The sequence below is a fragment of the Peromyscus californicus genome, unplaced genomic scaffold (assembly GCF_007827085.1).
Source record: "Peromyscus californicus insignis strain IS unplaced genomic scaffold, ASM782708v3 Scaffold_17__1_contigs__length_78620276, whole genome shotgun sequence".
Taxonomy (NCBI): domain Eukaryota; kingdom Metazoa; phylum Chordata; class Mammalia; order Rodentia; family Cricetidae; genus Peromyscus; species Peromyscus californicus.
In genome coordinates, this window is record NW_026294469.1 from 70,894,881 (window position 1) to 70,913,160 (window position 18,280).

Genomic DNA, 18,280 nt, shown 5'->3' on the forward strand with positions numbered 1-18,280 from the left:
CGGAGGAAGAGTAAGCACAGAAGGGTAGGGAAGGGTGTTCCTGGAGAAGCTCTGTGCCCAGGAGATTGGCAAGTAGCACAGTCCAGGACTTCAGGAAAGTGTGCACAATGGTGAGGCAGAAGCTGCTTTATCTTGGGGAGTCTGCTCTCTTCTTCCATGCTGTTTGGGATGCTCTTCTGTCATGCATTGCATACCTGCTAGTTCTTTGCTCCTCTGCTCAATGCAAGGAGCCCCCTCCCTTACAAGAAGATTTTGTCTCCATTTTGTGGAGGACTGGAATTGTCAGTCGTTACTAGCATTCATCTAAGCTTCCCAAAAACATCCTTGCCTGCACTAGGAGGATGGAGCGATGTTATCAGTTGTCTGGCCTTTCTCCCCAGCAATGCTCTGCAACCTGCAACTTCACGGTGCTCTGTTCCGAGCTCTGCTTTAAAGGTCATATGTAATAGGAGTGGTTGGGAGAGTGGTTTAGCCTTGGGGTTTCTATTTTGTTTTGTTCTGGTGTGTGTGTGTGTGTGTGTGTGTGTGTGTGTGTGTGTGTGTGTGTGTAGTGTGTGGTGTGTTTCTGGGAGTTGGTTGAAGCCAGGGCCTAGGACATGTTGGGCAAACACTCTACCAGTGATCGATATCCCCAGAAAGAACTTAGAGGGATTATAGGGATTTTGCTCTTGTTTTTGTTTTCATGTACTGTAGACTTTTCATTAATTAATTACTGGTGTGTAGGGGGAGTGGGTGCTGGCACTCATGGTGGCCAGAGGAAAACTTTCAAGAGTTGCTTCCTTCCTTCCTTCCACCATGGGCTCTGGGAACAGAACGCAGGTCATCGGCTTTGCTTGGGACATGCTTTTACCCACTGAGCCATCTCCTCAGCCCTCTATGGATTATTTTCGATGTGAGGGGTATATAATAAGATCATATCATACCCACAAGTGCACCTCCCAGCTTCAAATGCTTAAAAACGTATCAATATCCTTGAAGCCATTTCATATACTGTCTAATCACAAGCTCCACCACAGCCACCTTACTGTGTGGTACATGGCTTATTTCCAAATGTACATGTGATATATGCATATGTCCTTAAAGGGTATCCTGTGGTGGGGACTTGGGGTTTCATTTTTGCTTTAGTGTGAGGTATGGTTTGCGTTGTGATATACATTTTGTCTCGGTTTGCCTTTGGCAGGTTTCATCTGCCCTTGTTTAGATGAGCCATGGCTTAGGGGATTGCTTCTGTCTCCTGTCCTTTTGCACTTCTGCCCCATGCTGTGATATCTTCAGAGCAGGACATAAATGAGAGACTCAAATCCAATGTGCCCATCTGTTTCCTTACTGGTGAGTTTGGTCCATCTCTGTTTGCTGCTGTCATGGATCCAAGTGAGTTGGTTTGTTGACATTCCCTGGACACTTGGCATCTCTGTTCTGTTTCCTACAAGCTGCTCCCTCTGCTGTTCTTTCACTGGAATGTTCTAGAGCCCCCTCCAGAGACCTTTCTCCTGACTTTTGCAAGATTCTGCTCCAAGGTCAGTTTCTCACAGGGTTTTCTCCTGACCATCCTAACGTCGTATCACTCCCAAGTTACTGTGTTTCCTGCCTTAGTTCCTTCCCCTCCACAGTCTTTGTCCCATGTCATATTATAGTGTTAGAATTTTTAGATGCCTTATCCACAATAGAGATGGGTTTGACAAGCATGAAGCTGGATGGGTTAGTCTTGAAATAATGCAACAGCTCAGAGCTGGATACATGAGTGTAGAGTTACTGTGTGTCCATTAGTTAACAGAAATTACAAATTAATTTGTTGTTATGACTCACTCCTACAGTTCAGCCTCGGAGCGGTGTGACCATCATCTCTCCTCTAGCTCACCGGGCTTTGTAGCCCAGTTGCTTTCTGAACTCTCCTCTGCTGGAGATCACCACTGCACAGCCAAAGCTCATTTTCTTCTCCCAGAGCTTGTAGCTGGCTGCCCTTACCTCCCCAACCCATCAGCCCATGGGAAGCCCTTCTCCCTCCCTCGGTCAGAGAACACACTTCAATTCTTCCTTTAGAGGAAGGCAGTGATGGGAAGCACTTGGCCTTTATTATCCAGGAGCCCTCCACCAAACAGTTCTTTCCTCTTTTGTTCCCAAGAGGTTGGCTCCCTGCCCTTCGTCATGCTTTGTGGGTGATTTTCCTTTTCTCTCCATTCTGTTGCCCTCTTCTCATCATGGGTGTTTTAGGATTTGCTTCAGTGCTTGTGAAGGTATTTATTTTTCACACACATCCCCAAGTTTCTAGAACTAAGGAGTAACATTTTTTCATCAGTTCTAGAAAATTCTTGGATCTTTATCTCTTTGGATGTTGAGTTTCCCAATTCTTGCTCTTCTGTCCCGAATTTCTAAAAGACCCGTGCCTCTCTCCTCTGCCTCTTAGTCACTTGATCTCACCTCTCATCTCTCCTCTGCGCCACTTTCCTGCTGGCTCTCAGGCTGTGAACAATCCATGTCACTGCTGCTCTTGAATTCTAATAGATGTTTTCGACAAATATATCAGGGCTTGTCTTTTTTATAATATTTTTCTCATTATCTATGTTTCTAATTGCCCTTCTTATTTACTCAGGTACTTTTGATGCAATAATTTCATATTCTTAGTATCCCAATATCTGAACACTTGGAGGCCTGTCATTTCTCCATAGGTTGTATTTGTGGATCCTGTTTGCAGTTTGCTTGATTTTTAGTTTGTCATTGGGTTTTTATCTGTGGGGACTTTAAGAACTTTGAGCTCTGAGTACACATTCCCATAAAACTGCTCAACTCAGGACATAGTCAAGGTGACTTAACATGGGTGCCTCTGGACACACAAGGAGAATTCTACTCCAGAGGAGCACAAGGGCCCAGACCCCAGAGGAGAGCCTGTCCCTTGTTCCTGTCTTGGAAGGCCAACACAGCTCTCTAGGTTTCCTGTGATAGTTTGCTGCTTTTGCTGTCTTGCTATTTATTCGTATAACCCTGCCCCCACTTTTTGAAGTTCTCTACCCTCATTCTCTGAGGGTCTATGAGCTCCTTCAGGGGCAGAAATTAGTCACGCCCACTCCCAGCAGGCTTTGCTGCACTCAAAGAGCAATTCCCAAACTTAACGTGGAAGGATCATTTTTTCAGTCTCATGAAGGGTCTGCCACCATGAACAATTCTCCTGCACACAGTGACATTTTACCTCAGTAACAAGTCAAGTCAAGTACAGCCACAAAGGCTTGCTTCTTGCTAATGCAACATTTAGCCTTGGGCTGGCTAAAATTCTGTTTATTCTGTAGTACCCGTTGTACATGAATGTGCTGTCCTCCATAGAATGCCAGCCATAGCATCTCACACCATTCATTAGCTCACGTGACCTCAGGGCAACCTTGTCATATGCCTCTAATGCCTTAATTAATTAGCTAGTCTTTGTGAGGCTCCCTTCTTTCGGAGTGAAGGGCAGGAAACTCAGAAGAAGGGAGGAAAACACTGCATAGCTTTTCTGAAGTGGCAGGTCTTACCTCAAATGTGTGATGAACACCCACAAGAAAGTACACAAATCATAATTCTACAAGTCAGCAGTTGTCCGAGTGTCCTGTAAAGGTCACTGAGAGCTGTACTTACACATCACCCAAGAAATGCCAGGTGCTTCACAACGGGGACTTGAAATTCGAGTCACACGTAGTGACACAAACATCTATGAGGCAGAAAGCAAGACACCTCCCAACAATGTGGCCTCCTCCGTAGTACCCTCCACACTCTCTCATCAGGCAAAAGAAAATTTTTTTTAAAGCTTGAGGACAATTTTATTAAAATTTGAGAGGAAAAAAAAAAGCAGGACAGTCAGGCTGTAAAACATGGCAGCCACCTGAAAGACAGAAAGAAAATCGTGCCTTTTAAGCTGGGGTCCAAGAAAGTCTGCTGGACTCAGCAATGGAGCTTGGTAAGCAGCTGCAGGGCAGGAAAGGGTGGAGGGTAAAGCTTCAGAGAGAGTAAGTGAGAAGACCCAGAGCATCGGGAAAGCATGTCCCGGCTTCAACTAGTATCCAAAAGAAATGGATGAAAAGGACAAGGTCTTCTGAGTTAGGAAAGGCGGGCATGCCAGCCCCACAGTCCTCTTCGCAGGTGGGCAAGCGCCTGCCCACCATCATCATAACAAGCACCATCCGCAACACCAGCAAGCCAGGCCCTGACTCTCTCTCCACTGAGATGAATACAGGGGACCAGCAGGTGTTGCGTAGTCTTTCCAGCACAGTGTGGATTCACCCACATGGTACGATGCCCCCTGCAGCACAGCACTGACTTCCAGCTAATTAAGATGAAGAAACAGCTATCTTCCACTTACATAAGCGATATTTTTATCTTCAATGGTCTTTTGAAACAACTTTTTTTTCTTTGACTTTTGTATTTTCTTCCTTTAAAGCCAATGTGAGTTCCAGGGTTTAAAGAGAACGACAGTTCTCATCTGTCCAATTATCTCCTTGAACTTACTCCCTGTCTCCTCTGTTTCGTTTCCAACTTTGCACTTCAGTACTTGGTGGGTGGGGTGCAGCCTTTGGCCCCAGGAAAAGCACCAGAGTGGAACAAATCCCTCTTCTTGTTACTCTTGACGGCCTGGCACATTTCTGTTTGGGGAGCCCTGAGCTGCCAGTCCTGCCTGGCGTGGCTCAGCCCCTCCTCCAGACTCAGGCATGGCCACTGTGTCATCAGGAGGTACAAGAGATGAAGGACGTGTGCCCTGACTGCTTGGAGCTATGGCAGCTGTGGTGACTTCAGCAGCTAGGCTTGGGCTGATACTGTGAACAGGAGAAGCCACACCTTCACGCTAGGGCTCATGTTTATCTCTACTGTGCCACCAAGCTGAGCCTCAGTCTCCTCAACAGAAAACCATGAGGGACCATCTTGGGGTTGAGTTTCCTTGAAATTGTTCCCCGCCTCTCGTTACACCAAGTTATGGTGGTTTGGAAAACAGAAATAATGAAACACCCGTATTCCGTGGCAGCAGTCTCTCTCCTATCAAGTTTGTTTTTAATGGGTAAAATTATGTACAGGGGCTGGCCTGATGGATCGGTAGGAAGTGGCTGATGCTGGCAAGCCTGACAACATGAGTTCAATCCCCAGGACCCATGTGGTGAAAGGAGAGAACCGACTTTTACAGTCGTCCTTTGATCTTGATTCCCACACTGTGGCATGCACGTGCAAAACACACACACACACACACACACACACACACACACACATACACACCATACACACACAAACACACACACATACACACACAAACACATACACGTACACACATACACACACACATACACATACACACACTCATACACATACACACACACATACACACACACACATACACACATACATACACACACACACACAAACACAAAATTTAATTTTAAAGGTAATAAAAAGTTATTTATACAAAGTAACACAGAATGTGAAACCCTAAAATTAACACCTCTGTTATTTCTGAAGTTTTAAAACATTACAGAATCTCTTTTCTGGTCTTGTTGACGTGGTGTTCTGTAAGCTTTTTGCACCTTCGTGGGCATCTCTTTCCCTAGGTTTGGGGAATTTTCTTCTACAATTTTACTGATTATTTTCTCTATGCTTTCACCATGGTATTCTCCTTCTCTGCCTGTAATTTGGCAATTTGGTCTTTCATGGGGTCCCAATGCGCTCATGAGCTCTGTTCATTTGTTTTTAAATTTCCCATTGACCTTTACTGAGTGATCCAATTCCTTTACTTTGTCTTCCAACCCTGAAAACTCTGTTTTTAAAATGATTCCTTCTGTTGATGATGGTTTCTACTGAGGTTCTTAATTGGCTTTTTTCAGTTTGGGTTTCCTCCTGCTGTGAACATCTGAGCTCTGGCCTCTGGACACTCCCCTGCCACACACACCCCCATAACCCAGAAATGACAGCCTGTGCTCCTGTCTCCACCCAAGAAACCCAGATCAGCTCCTGCCCCAAGGCTGGTGGACAAGTCAGCCATTCCTGGCCTGCTGAAGATGGAAAAAGAACAGCAAGAAGTAGTTGAATATAATGTTCAAAATGAAATAGACGGGCCTAATAAACAAGCCGGCAAAGGAAAATTTGAAAGTAGAACAGAAATACAAACTCCTCCATCAACCATTTCTTCAGAAGAAGTCAAAATTGATTGCCCACATCCCAAACTTTGGGTCACAACGTTTGTCAACCCTCCACACGTGTCTGCACTGCTTGGGGAGGACAGTGAAGGGGTTCTACGCTATTTGGCCAGAGCTGAAATGACAGAATTTGAAGACACAAAACCAAGTTACAGAATAGATTTTTATTTTGATGAAAAATCCTTACTTTGAAAATAAAGTTCTCTGCAAAGCATTTCACCGGAATGAGAGTGGTGACTCATCCTCAGAGTCCCCGGAAATCAAATGGAAATGTGCAAAGGATATGACAAAACACTCAGTCAGGCCAGAAGGAAGAAGCAGCATGAGGGACCAGTGAGAGTCTTCAGCTGGTGTACTGACCTACGAAAGTGCAGATGATCTAGAAGTCATCAAAGGTGATTCTGATCAAATCCCTTGCGGTACTATTTGGTTCCTGGTACAGGAGGAGGAGGAGGAGAGGAGGGGGGAAGAGGGGAGGAAGAAGAGAGGGGAAGAGGAGGAAGAGGAGGAAGAGGACTGGAAGATACTGGTGAAGAGGGGTTGAGGACTCAGCCAGAGAGCCAGGTGCTGTAGATCCTCCCCTCTCCCTCCTCTCCTCCAAACTCAGCCCTCCAGTCTCACCCCAGCGCTGTCGCAGACCACCTGCTCTGGCCTCCATTTCTCTCTGCCTCCAACTCCAGCAGGCTTTCTCTGGAATCCTCCAGCCAATCCTGACAGAGAGCCTAAGTAGGGAAGCAAAGCTGGCAGGGGTTCAGATCTCCACTCTCCCTCCTCTCCTCCACACCCAGTCCCCAGGTCTCATCCCAGCTCTCTCGCAGACCACCTGCTGTGGACTCTCCTCACTCTCTGCCGCCATTCCCAGGGATATAGGCAGATCCTAGTGGAACACCCTGCTTCCCTGCCTCCTGCGAATCCCCTCACTCCCAATCCCATCTCCATTGATAAGTGTCATCTCCCAATACCTAGGAACATATTTTACCTGGAACCCACTGGCCACACCTATCAGGATCCCAAAAGAATTTTCTACATACAGTCACTATACTCTCCTAAGAACCAGAAAAAGCAACAAAAACCAAGGAACACCCAACAAAGACAAGACAAGATATCAGCACTGAGAATTACAATCATCCCAAACTCAGATACATAAATGTCAGCTTAAAAACACAATCAATGACAGCCAGGATAATATGTCTCCACTAGAGTCCAGCAACCCTACTAGAGCAGGTCCTGGGGACTGTAACATAACTGAAGCACAAGAAAAAGACCTTCAAATAGACTTTATGAAGACAGTAGAGGTCTTTAAAAAGAAAATGAGTAAATCCCTTAAAGAACTCCAAATAAACACAAACAAATAGTAGAATGAAATGAATAAAACAATTCAAGACCTGAAAGTGGGGATAGAATCAATAAAGAAAAGCCAAATTGAGGGAAATCTGGAAATGAAAAATGAGGAACTCAAAAAGGAACCTCAGATGCTGTAGGATGGTCTTTCTGTATGCTGTGAATATGTGTTGCTACCATTGGTTAATAAAGAAGCTGCTGTGGCCTATGGCAAGGCAGAACATAGCCAGGCAGGGATCTAAACAGAGAGACAAGGAGAAGAAGACAGAGTCAGGGGAGATGCTGAGCATTGCCAGGGGAGCAAGATGTAATGGAACACAGGTAAAGCCATGGTCACGTGGCAAAACACAGATTAATAGAAATGGGTTAATTTAAGATGAAAGAGACAGCTAGCAAGAGGCCTGGGCCATAGACCACACAGTTTGTAGTTAATATTAGGCCTCAGAACGATTATTTTAAAAATGGCTACAGGACTGTGGGACCCAGGTGAAAGAGAGAAAAGTGTCTGGCTACACTCAGAGGCAAGCTTCACCAACAGATAAAAGAGTGAATTTAGGCATTGAAGACATGATCAAAGAAATGATTATCTTGGTCAAAGAAAACAATAAATCTAAAAAACAAAACAAAAACTCTTGTCACAAACCATCCAAAAAATCCAGGACACTATGAAAAGACAAAATCTAGAATAATAGGAATAAAGGAGAAGAAATCCAGATCAAAGGCACAGAAGATACTTTCAACAAAATCATGGAAGAAAATGTCTCTAACCTGAAGAAGGAGATGCCTATCCATGTACAAGAAGCATACAGAACACCAAATAGACTGGACCAGAAAAGAAAGTCCCCTCACCACATAATAATTAAAACACTAAACACACAGATTAAAAGAAGAATATTAAAAGTTGCAAGGGAAAAAGACCAAGTAACATATTAAAGCAAACCTATCAGAATAACATCTGACTTCTCAGTGGAGACTCTAAAAGGCAGAAAGGGCCTGGACCAGACTACCATACCTAGCAAAATTTTCAATCACAATAAATGAAGAAAATAAGACACTCCATGATAAAAAAAAATATTTAAACAATATCTATCTACAAATCCAGCCCTATAGCAAGCACTAGAAGGAAAACTCCAACCTAAAGACGTTAGGCACACCCAAGAGAACACAAGGAGTAAATAATCCCAGACCAACATATCAAGAGAGGGGAAACACACACACACACACACACACACACACACACACACACACACACACACACACACCAAAAAAATAACAGGAATCAACAAACACCATTCGTAGATATCTCTCGATATCAATGGTCTAAATTCCCCAATAGAAAGACATAGAGTAACAGAATGAATGCAAAAACAGGATTCATCTTTCTGCTGCTTTCCAAAAGACACACTTCAACATCAAGGATAGATATCACCTCAGGGTAAAAAGATGGGAAAAGATATTACAAGAAATTGAACATGAGAAACAAGCTGGATAGCCATTTTAGTATCTGACAAAATAGACTTCAAATCAAAACTAATCAGAAGAGATAGGAAAGGACATTACAAACTTATCAAAAGTCCACCAAGAAGACACTGGAATTCCTAACATCCAGGCACCAAACACAAGGGAATCCAAGTTCATCAAAGAAATTCTGCTTCTACCTTAAGTCACACATTGACTCTCACACATTGATTATGGGAGATTTCAATACCCCAACGCCCCCAACAGACAGGTCATTCAGACAAAAGCTAAACAGAGAAATGCTGGAGCTACCTGACATCATAAAACAAATGGACCTGACAGTTATTCACAGAACATTTCATCCAAACACAAAAGAATATATCTTCTTCTCAGTACTTCATGTGACTTTCTCCAAAATTGACCACATACTCAGTCACAAAGCAAGTCTCAATAGATACAAGAAAACTGGCATGACACTCTACATCCTATCTGACCACCACAGACTAAAGCTGGATATCAACAACAGCAGGAAGTTTACAAACTTGGGGAAGCTGAACAACTCACTACTAAATGAGAAATGGGTCAATACAGAAATTACAAAAGAAATGAAAGACTTTCTAGAATTTAGTGAAAATGAATGCTCAACATACTCAAATGTATCAGACACAATGAAAGCAGATCTAAGCGGTAAGTTCATACCACTAAGCACCTACATTAAAACATCAGAGAGATCTCATACTAGGGACTTAACAGTCCACCTGAAAGGTCTAGAACCAAAGAATGAATCACACCTAGAAGGAGTAGATGTCAAGAAATAATCAAACTCAGGGCTGATATCAATAAAATAGAAAAAATATAAAAAAGAATCAATAAAACTAGCAGCTGTTCTTTCAGAAAATCAGTAAGATTGACAAACTCTCAGTCAAATTAACTAAAAGGTGGAGAGAAAATATCCCAATTAACAAAATTAGAAAAGAAAAGCTGGACATAACAACAGACACCACTGAAATCCAGAGACTTGTGAGGATATAATTTAAAAACCACCAAATTGGAAAATCTAAAGAAATGGGTAATTTTCTTGATACAAACCACATACCAAAGTTAAATCATGATCAAATAGTGATTTAAGCAGACATACTTAGTTAAATAGAAGCAGCCATTAAAGTCTCACCAAAAAAAAAATGCCCAGGGCCAGATGAATTTAGCACAGAATTCTACCAGACTATCAAAGAAGAGTTAATTCCAATACTCCTCAAATTATTTCACGAAATAGAAACAGGGGAACATTGCCCAATTTTCTTTATGAGGCCACAGTTACCCTGATACTGAAACCACATAAATACCCAACAAATAAAGAGAATTACAGAATAATTTCCCTTATAAACATAGATGCAAAACTTCTCAATAAAAATACTTGCAAACCAAATCTAAGAACACATTAGAAAGATCATCCACCATGATCAACTAGGCTTCATCCCAGAGATGTAGGGATGGCTTAATATACAAAAAAACAGTAAATGTAATCCACTATATAAACAAACTGGAAGAAAAAAAAAAACACAAGATCATCTCATTAGATGCAGAAAAGGCCTTTGACAAAATCCAACACCCATTCATGATGAAAGTCCTGGAGAGACTAGGAATACAAGGAACATACCTTCACACAATAAAGGCAATTCACAGAAAGCCTATAGCCAACATCAGCTTATATGGAGTGAAACTCAGAGCAACTCCACTAGAATGAAGGACAAGACAAGGCTGTCTACTCTCTCCATACCTCTTCAATATAGGACTTAAAGTCTTAGCTAAAGCAAAAGACAACTGAAGGAGATGAAGGGGATACAAACTGCAAAGGAAAACATTAAATTATCTTTATTTGAAGACGGTATGATAGTATACATAAGTGACCTAAAAAATTCCATCAGGAAACTCCAACAGCTGATAAACACTTCCAGCAAAGTAGCTAGATACCAAATTAACTGACAAGAATCAGTAACCCTCCTATACAGAAATGACAAATGGACTGAGAAAGAAACCAGGGAAACTATGCCTTTCACAATAGCCTCAAAATCACTGTCATGGACCTATACCCTGATTTTAATCTCAATTTGGCATTTTTAACAGGGCTTTAGCTACCTGGATATAGTGACAGCACCCACCACGGCACAGACCTCTTGCTCTAATGCCAGCTGCACATGGGGAAGTTGGTGGCATGTCTTCATTGGCAGCTAACTGGCCAAGAAACTGGCCCATCAGCAAGAAGTTGGTGCTGATGGTCGGGAATGTTCTGTCTCCTAAGTGTCAGGTATGTAGAGCAAACTCTCAGATGTGGCTGGCTCTGTGAGTCTGGGCGGATGGAGAGCTCAGTCTGTTCAATGCCCTGTGCAAAGAATACTATTTTGGGAAGCTACCAGATGTGTAAGCTCTTTAGTGCTGTAAAATACAGCTAAAGTTAAATGCCACCTTTTCAGGGATGACAGTCTGGACAAATTCAAAGCTTTTTGAGGTATAGAACTTTATAAATGGAACTATTTGATCAACAGGCAAAATGTAGCCAGGACATTGTTTAGTAAATATATCATTGTATATATCCAGAATTTTACTTCAATAAGGAACACAAAAATTTGCTTTAAAAATCTGAACTGTATGTTCGTATCTAAGATTGACTTCTTTATTTCACTCATCTGTTTGTCTTTATCTTCTTTGAGTTGTTTGACCACAGTTATGATTATTCTTTTGAATTCTGACTGGAAGGTTTTCCGGTCATTTGCATTAGGAGCCACTACTACGGGGTTTGTATTTTGGGGAGGAGACGTATTAGTGTGTGTGTGTGTGTGTGTGTGTGTGTGTGTGTGTGTGTGTGTGTGTGTATGTGTGTTTCGGCATGGAATCTGCATATCTGTGGTTAGGTTAGTGTTTGAGTTTTTCCTCCTTTTTTGTTAAAGTCCCTTTCTTCTCTCAGCAGAGGTGTTTAAAATGTTCAGGGGGAGCTTGATGACACATACTTGAGTCACAGAACATAGAGAAAGCAAGCTGGTATTCACCGGGAAGCTTCATCCCCACTGGCTAGCTTTCATAGTGTTGGGAGGTGCTGAGCACGTTCCCAGAGGAGAAAAGCAATCACCAGTCTTTCCCAGCTTTTAACTCTGTGAGCTCCAATAATGACTGGCTTAGCAAGACATGCCTGTTGATGCCACAGAAGCACGAATGTCATGGGAGTAACCAACAATTTTCTGATTGTATTTAAGTCCCACTCCACAAACTGAAAGCCATACTTGGCTCTGTTACCAGGTCGATGACCTGCGGCTAGACAAGTCACAGGTCATAGGAGAGAACTTGCTACTATTTCTGCTGAGTGGTCCTACCATTAAATCAGCCCCTATGACTTACACCCAGAGACTAGTGCATCTCACTGCCCTCATCAGAAAAGCTCTCCTCGTAATAGATGGTGATTCACACAGACACACAACTGGTCAAGGTGCAGACAGTAAGAGACTAGAGGACGCTCAGCCCTAACTGAAACAACCACATCATGCCTCCTCCTCTCAAGGCTCAGGAATCTTTACAAAAGAGGGAGGAGCAGGATTGTAAGAGCCAGGGGCAGCAAATGACTGCAGGGAAGCAGTGTTCTCCGGATACAATGATGCAGGTGCATGGATGATCTCACAGCAGCTATGACAGCATGCACAAGACCTAAGTAAACTGAAGACAGACAAAATCCCAGCATGGAGACGGGAGGTAGGCATGAAGTCCCACTCTTATCAAAGGAGCTATTGGCAATTGATAGCTGCTGGGACAGGGAGAGTCAGTTTTCTTCAAGGGTGTGGCCTTTGGTAGAGTGACCATGCCCTAGGGAGTGCCACATGTTCAAGGGTGTATATGAGCATCACAGATTGTATTTTATGGGTTTAAAGGAAAAAGGGGGGACATAAAGTTGGATTGGCAGAGAAGAGCAGATCTTGGAGTTTGGGGAAGTGTGACTATGATCAAAATACATTTTATGAAATTCTCTAAGAACTAATAAAAAAGAGACAAATAAAATTTTAATAAAACACTATAGAATCACAGAGCTGGAGGAGAACTAAACCATTTTTTCCTGTTCTTTCTCCAGTCTACCCTCCTGGGCCTAGACTCATGGATACCCATGTAAATACACATCTGTAAACACATGTAGACATAAATACACACCTCTATGAAGATCAGGGTCAAGAAGCACTTTTGAACATAGCCTCCCCAGAAAACATGCTGCTTCTCAGAGGCAATGCAGGTGACGTGCCCTGGAAGTCACAAGCTTAGGTTCTCCTGCCAAATGGTCAAGAATAATTGTTTTCACAGTTGTTACAAAAAGAGGGTCCAAGGACTTCATATTCCCTTTTATCAGACAACCATGTAACATTTCATCTAGGTGAGTCTTTCTTTTCATATGTTTGTTCTCAGACCACCCAGGTGGGATCAACCAGTCATGACTTTACTTGTAAATAAATCACAAGGAGTGTGTAGAGTCATAGAACGCATGACAGCAAGGGGTTTGGGCTGAGAACTTCATGGACAGCTGTCTGTCTGTCCGGTTAAGGAAATTCATTCCTGTTGTCTCACTGTGTGGACTTGACTTACGACAGTTACATATTGAGAGTATATCCAGTTGCGGCCCCCACAAAAAGTCTCTGGGAAGTATTTGGAATCTGTGATACTTCCTGAAGTGAAAGGGAGGTACAAGGATTGGTGGACCCCTTTTCATAACAACAGGTACTGAGACTTGAGCGTGAAACACATGCCAGTTTATGATCTCGCAAGGCCACAGGCACCAACCCAGACAAAATGAGAAGCACAATGGAACACAGAGAAGCTGATGACCCTGAACACTGGTGCCTCCTCCTCTTCCTCACTGGCTGAGTACTGGGGGAAGGATGTAAAACCAACCCTGTGGGGTCATGTGCCACTTAACATTTGTCTTATTTCTCAACAAAGACCATGTGCGGATTGATCTTTACATTTTTTTTTTTTAATTTATTTTAATTTATTTTGCAATACAATTCAGTTCTACATATCGGTCATGGATTTCCTTGTTCTCCCCCCTCCCGTCCCCCTCACCTTCCCCCCAACGCCCCCCCCCCATTCCCATCTCCTCCAGGGCAAAGTCTTCCCCACAGACTGAGGTCAACCTGGTAGACTCAGTCCAGGTAGGTCTAGTCCCCTCCTCCCAGGCCAAGCCAAACAATCCTGCATAGGCCCCAGGTTTCAAACAGCCAACTCATGCAATGAGCACAAGATCTGGTCCCACTGCCTGGATGCCTCCCAAACAGATCAAGCCAATCAACTGTCTCACCCATTCGGAGGGCCTGATCCAGTGTGGACCCCTCAGCCATTGGTTCATAGTTCATGTGTTTCCATTCATTTGGCTATTTGTCCCTGTGCTTTATCCAACCTTGGTCTCAACAATTCTCGCTCATATAAACCCTCCTCATTCTCGTTGATTGGATCATCCTGAGTGAGGTAACCCAGACTCAGAAAGACAAACATGGTATGTACTCACTCATAGCAGGATACTAGACATGAAACAAGGATGAATTGTCTGCTACTCACATCACCAGGGAGGCTACCCAGAAAACAGGACCCCAAGAAAGACACAGGGATCGCCCAATGACAGAGAAATGGAATGAGATCTACATGAACAGCCTGGACATGAGTGGGGGTAATGAAAGGCGAGGGTCGAGGGAAAGAGAGCTTGGGGGAGCGGGAGATCCCAGCTGGATCAACAACAGAGAGGGAGAACAAGGAATAGGAGACCATGGTAAATGAAGACCACATGAGAACAGGAAGAAGCAAAGTGCTAGAGAGGCCCACAGAAATCCACAAAGATACCCACACAACAGACTGCCGGCAATGGTCGAGAGACAGCCCGAACTGACCTACTCTGGTGATGGGATGGCCAAACACCCTAATTGTTGTGCTAGAAACCTCCTCCAACTACTGAGGGATCTGGATGCAGAGATCTTTACATTTTACACCGTTTACTTTAAAGCTTTTTCAGATGCCTGGAGTTTGTCAGGTCCTCCCCCGGGTGTTAGGTGAGCTTGGCCGTTAGTAATTTTCTACTCCACACTTCTAGCTTGAGTGAGGGAGCTAGGCTAGCAGGAGCCAACAGGGGTGGAGTGTTTTCAGTTCATCTGTAGTTGGACCTAAGCTCACTCAAAGCACGTCTGTCTTGAAAACAGAACAATTTTTTTATCTTACAGAAGTGAAGCACAGAGAGCAGGTGGATGTTGAGACTCAGAATGACCCCAGACTTTCTCAGAGCCCCTGATGAAAAGTGGAAGGCAACATTTATTCGTGTGTCCCTGGCTGTCCTGGAACTCGCTCTGTAGACCAGGCTGGCTTGAATTCAGAGATCTGCCTGCCTCTGTCTTCCAAGTACTGAGATTAAAGGCATGAACCCTCAGGCCCATGCTAATGTTGTACTTCTTTATAAACTTGCTTGGCATAGTCATCAGCTTTTGCAAGACCTCCTGGTCCCGGATAATGCTTTTGTCTTCTTTATTCCTCAATTCCCAGTCCTCCCTGATGGGGAAAGTCTTTCTGTACACTGTGAATATGTGTTGTTCCCATTGGTTAATAAATAAGCTGCTTTGGCCTATGGCAAGGCAGCTTAGAGGCAGGCAAGAAATCCAAGGAGAGAGACAGGAAAGAGAAAGGTAGAGTCTAGAGAAATGCCAGCTGCTGCCTCAGAAAGAACAGCAAGATGCCAGGAGACCGGTAATGCCAGGGCCACATGGCAACTTATTAATAGAAATGGGTTAAGTTATAAGAGCTAGCTAGCAAGAAGCCTGAGCCATTAGACCATACAGTTTGCCAGTAATAAAAGTCTCTGTGTGTTTACTTGGATATGAACAACTGCAGGACTGGGCGGGACACAGGAAAACTTCTGACTACACTTCCCTCTTAACAACTCACTGGTCAGGACCCTTATTCCTGTGAGTTCAGGTCAGGTGAGAAGTTGTATGCTGTAGGAGTCAGGAGGTGCAATCTAAGAGCAGACAGTCAAAGCTGAGGGTTCCTGGGGCAAAGCCTGGGAACCTCCTGCCAATCCACCCATCCCCCTGACACACCCACACAATATACTGCAGGGTTCTTCAGAGCTGCATTCTCCCCCATCTCCACAAAGGCCCTCTAACCCATGGCATCTTTGCCTCAAGCCTCAGGCAGGGAGAAAAAGCTGAAGGAAGAGCTTTCCTGGAGGCTGCCTGACTCTGTTTGCTCAGCCACTGAGTCTCATCTTCCCTTCACAGCTGGTGCTTTCTTACTTAAGCAGAAGTAACACTAGGCGGCCAGGCTTGTCTGGGGTCGTTCTGAAGACTCAATGCGCATATTCTATAAAATGCCAAGAATGGTACTAGTGCAGGACAAGTACAGAAGAGCTGCTACGTTGAAGTTTTGTGTTCATTTTAATTTTTTGCTGTTAAAGGTACTTGCACTAATCATTCTAGAATTTCCTTTATTTTAATAGAGTCACTTATGTTATCTTAGGATCGTCACATCCCTCCTGATAGTACTCTGTCAGATTTCTCCATATTCATGACTTATCAGGTATCTGCTAATGCAATGGTCTGTTGATATAAACATCACCAAAGTACAGGTAATTCAAAACATCTCAGGATTTTAAGTTTTATACCATTTCACCGTAATGTCACTCCAAATGTATTTCTTTACATTTATGTTAAAGTAGATTTCTTTTCCTTAGACACATGCCATCTTGATACAAGAAGTAGTCTGGGCACACAAAGAGAAAGCAATCTATGTTAAGATACATGTTAGCCCAGGTTAGCCCAGGATGTTGGCGTGATGCTTTCAAGCTAAACAGACGTGACTTGTTAGTAATTCTGAAACATCTCTCTCATCAAAGCCTTGCCCCAGTGACCCTAAGCGGTTTTGAGCCACATTGTCTCATCTTCTCTCTTCTCTATTTGTCTTCATCTCTCTCCTCTCCCTTTGTCTCTTTTTCCTGGGTCTTAACAAGCTGTAGATAGCATGAGCCACGGGAGCACCATTACTACAGAAGAGCGCCTGCTGTAATAGCTGAGATGAATAAGCCTGATTAATTTTGACATTTGATGCTGCTTTTAGTAAAGGGCTAGTACTCTTGGTGGTAAAAAAGACATGTTTCTCTCCCAAATTGTTGCAAATATCAAAACAAGAAGGAAAATTGGCAGTCCAAAAAATACCCAAACCTCAAAGGAAGGAAAATGGACAAAGGTGATCACAAATACTTCATTAAATCACCTCAAAACATGGAAGCAGCTAGGGGAGGAAACAAGGAAATGGAGTTGGCTGTCTTCACAAATCCCAGCACTTCCTCATGGAAAGTGGGCAGGACGAACTAGAAATCGGGGTGGCGTTCCCCATTGCCTAAGAGCTGAACAGCACACTGCAAATGACACCTGTGCCCTGCACATCACTTGCACCCATTAAACTCAATCTCTCATGGGCACTCACAGGTGACATCGAACACCTGAAAAATAAAGTGGACCAGAAAGAGATGGCCCACTGCCGATGGTCATGAGATCTGCTCAAAGGCAGACCTTGATGCCTGTGGGGTCAGAGGTCAGGCATCAGAGCATCCCCAGACACTGAGGACCTCCAGTGGGTAAAGAGAAAACAACTATGTATCCAATGTAAGAAACTGACACCCCTACACAGTGTCAGTTTAGAATAATCAGTCCAGAGTAAAGAGGTCATCAAAAGTCAGGCGATGCATTGGTGACGTGCAAGAGCAACAGAGATAAAAGCTGTCACATGGCCAGAGCCACATCGTTCTATGTCTGACTAAAAGTAGCCCTCAAAAGAGAAGACCAGTGAAATTTCCAAAGAAACAGGAAGGGCATACAAGTACCTGCCAAGAAGAGCGTACATGCTCAGACTGAAGGAAGCCACTCCGTGCCTAGAACAAAGTTTCTAAGGCCTTCCATCAAGAAAACACCAGGACTGCCCCAAGGTGGGCCACCAGGGTTAGTTAGCACTTGTTGATAGGGGTTTATCAGTCAGAGGGAAGGCTGCAATCAAGACTCCAAACCTGGGAACTGGCAATTTGTTTCCTTTCCTCCAAAGCTAGCTGTGAGGGTTACAGAAGGGCATTCCTCCTATAAAAGATACTGTGTAGCCCACAGTTCACCGAGTATATTGGTACATTCCAGGAGACACTGGAGACTCATAGTTCTCCTGCAAGGAAAAGACAAGCAGGAACTCACAGGAATGCATTAATTTGACAGAATTTCAAGACTGTGGTGGGAAATATTCTTAAGGGAAGAAACACATCTGGTGTCTATAAGGCTGCCCTGACCTTA

General features: G+C 43.6%; 1 pseudogene; it reads left to right on the forward strand.

Annotated features, from left to right (window-relative positions):
* Positions 1-4,080: 4,080 nt before the first annotated feature.
* On the forward strand, positions 4,081-17,499 carry LOC128112388 (protein SET-like; annotated as a pseudogene).
* Positions 17,500-18,280: the final 781 nt, after the last annotated feature.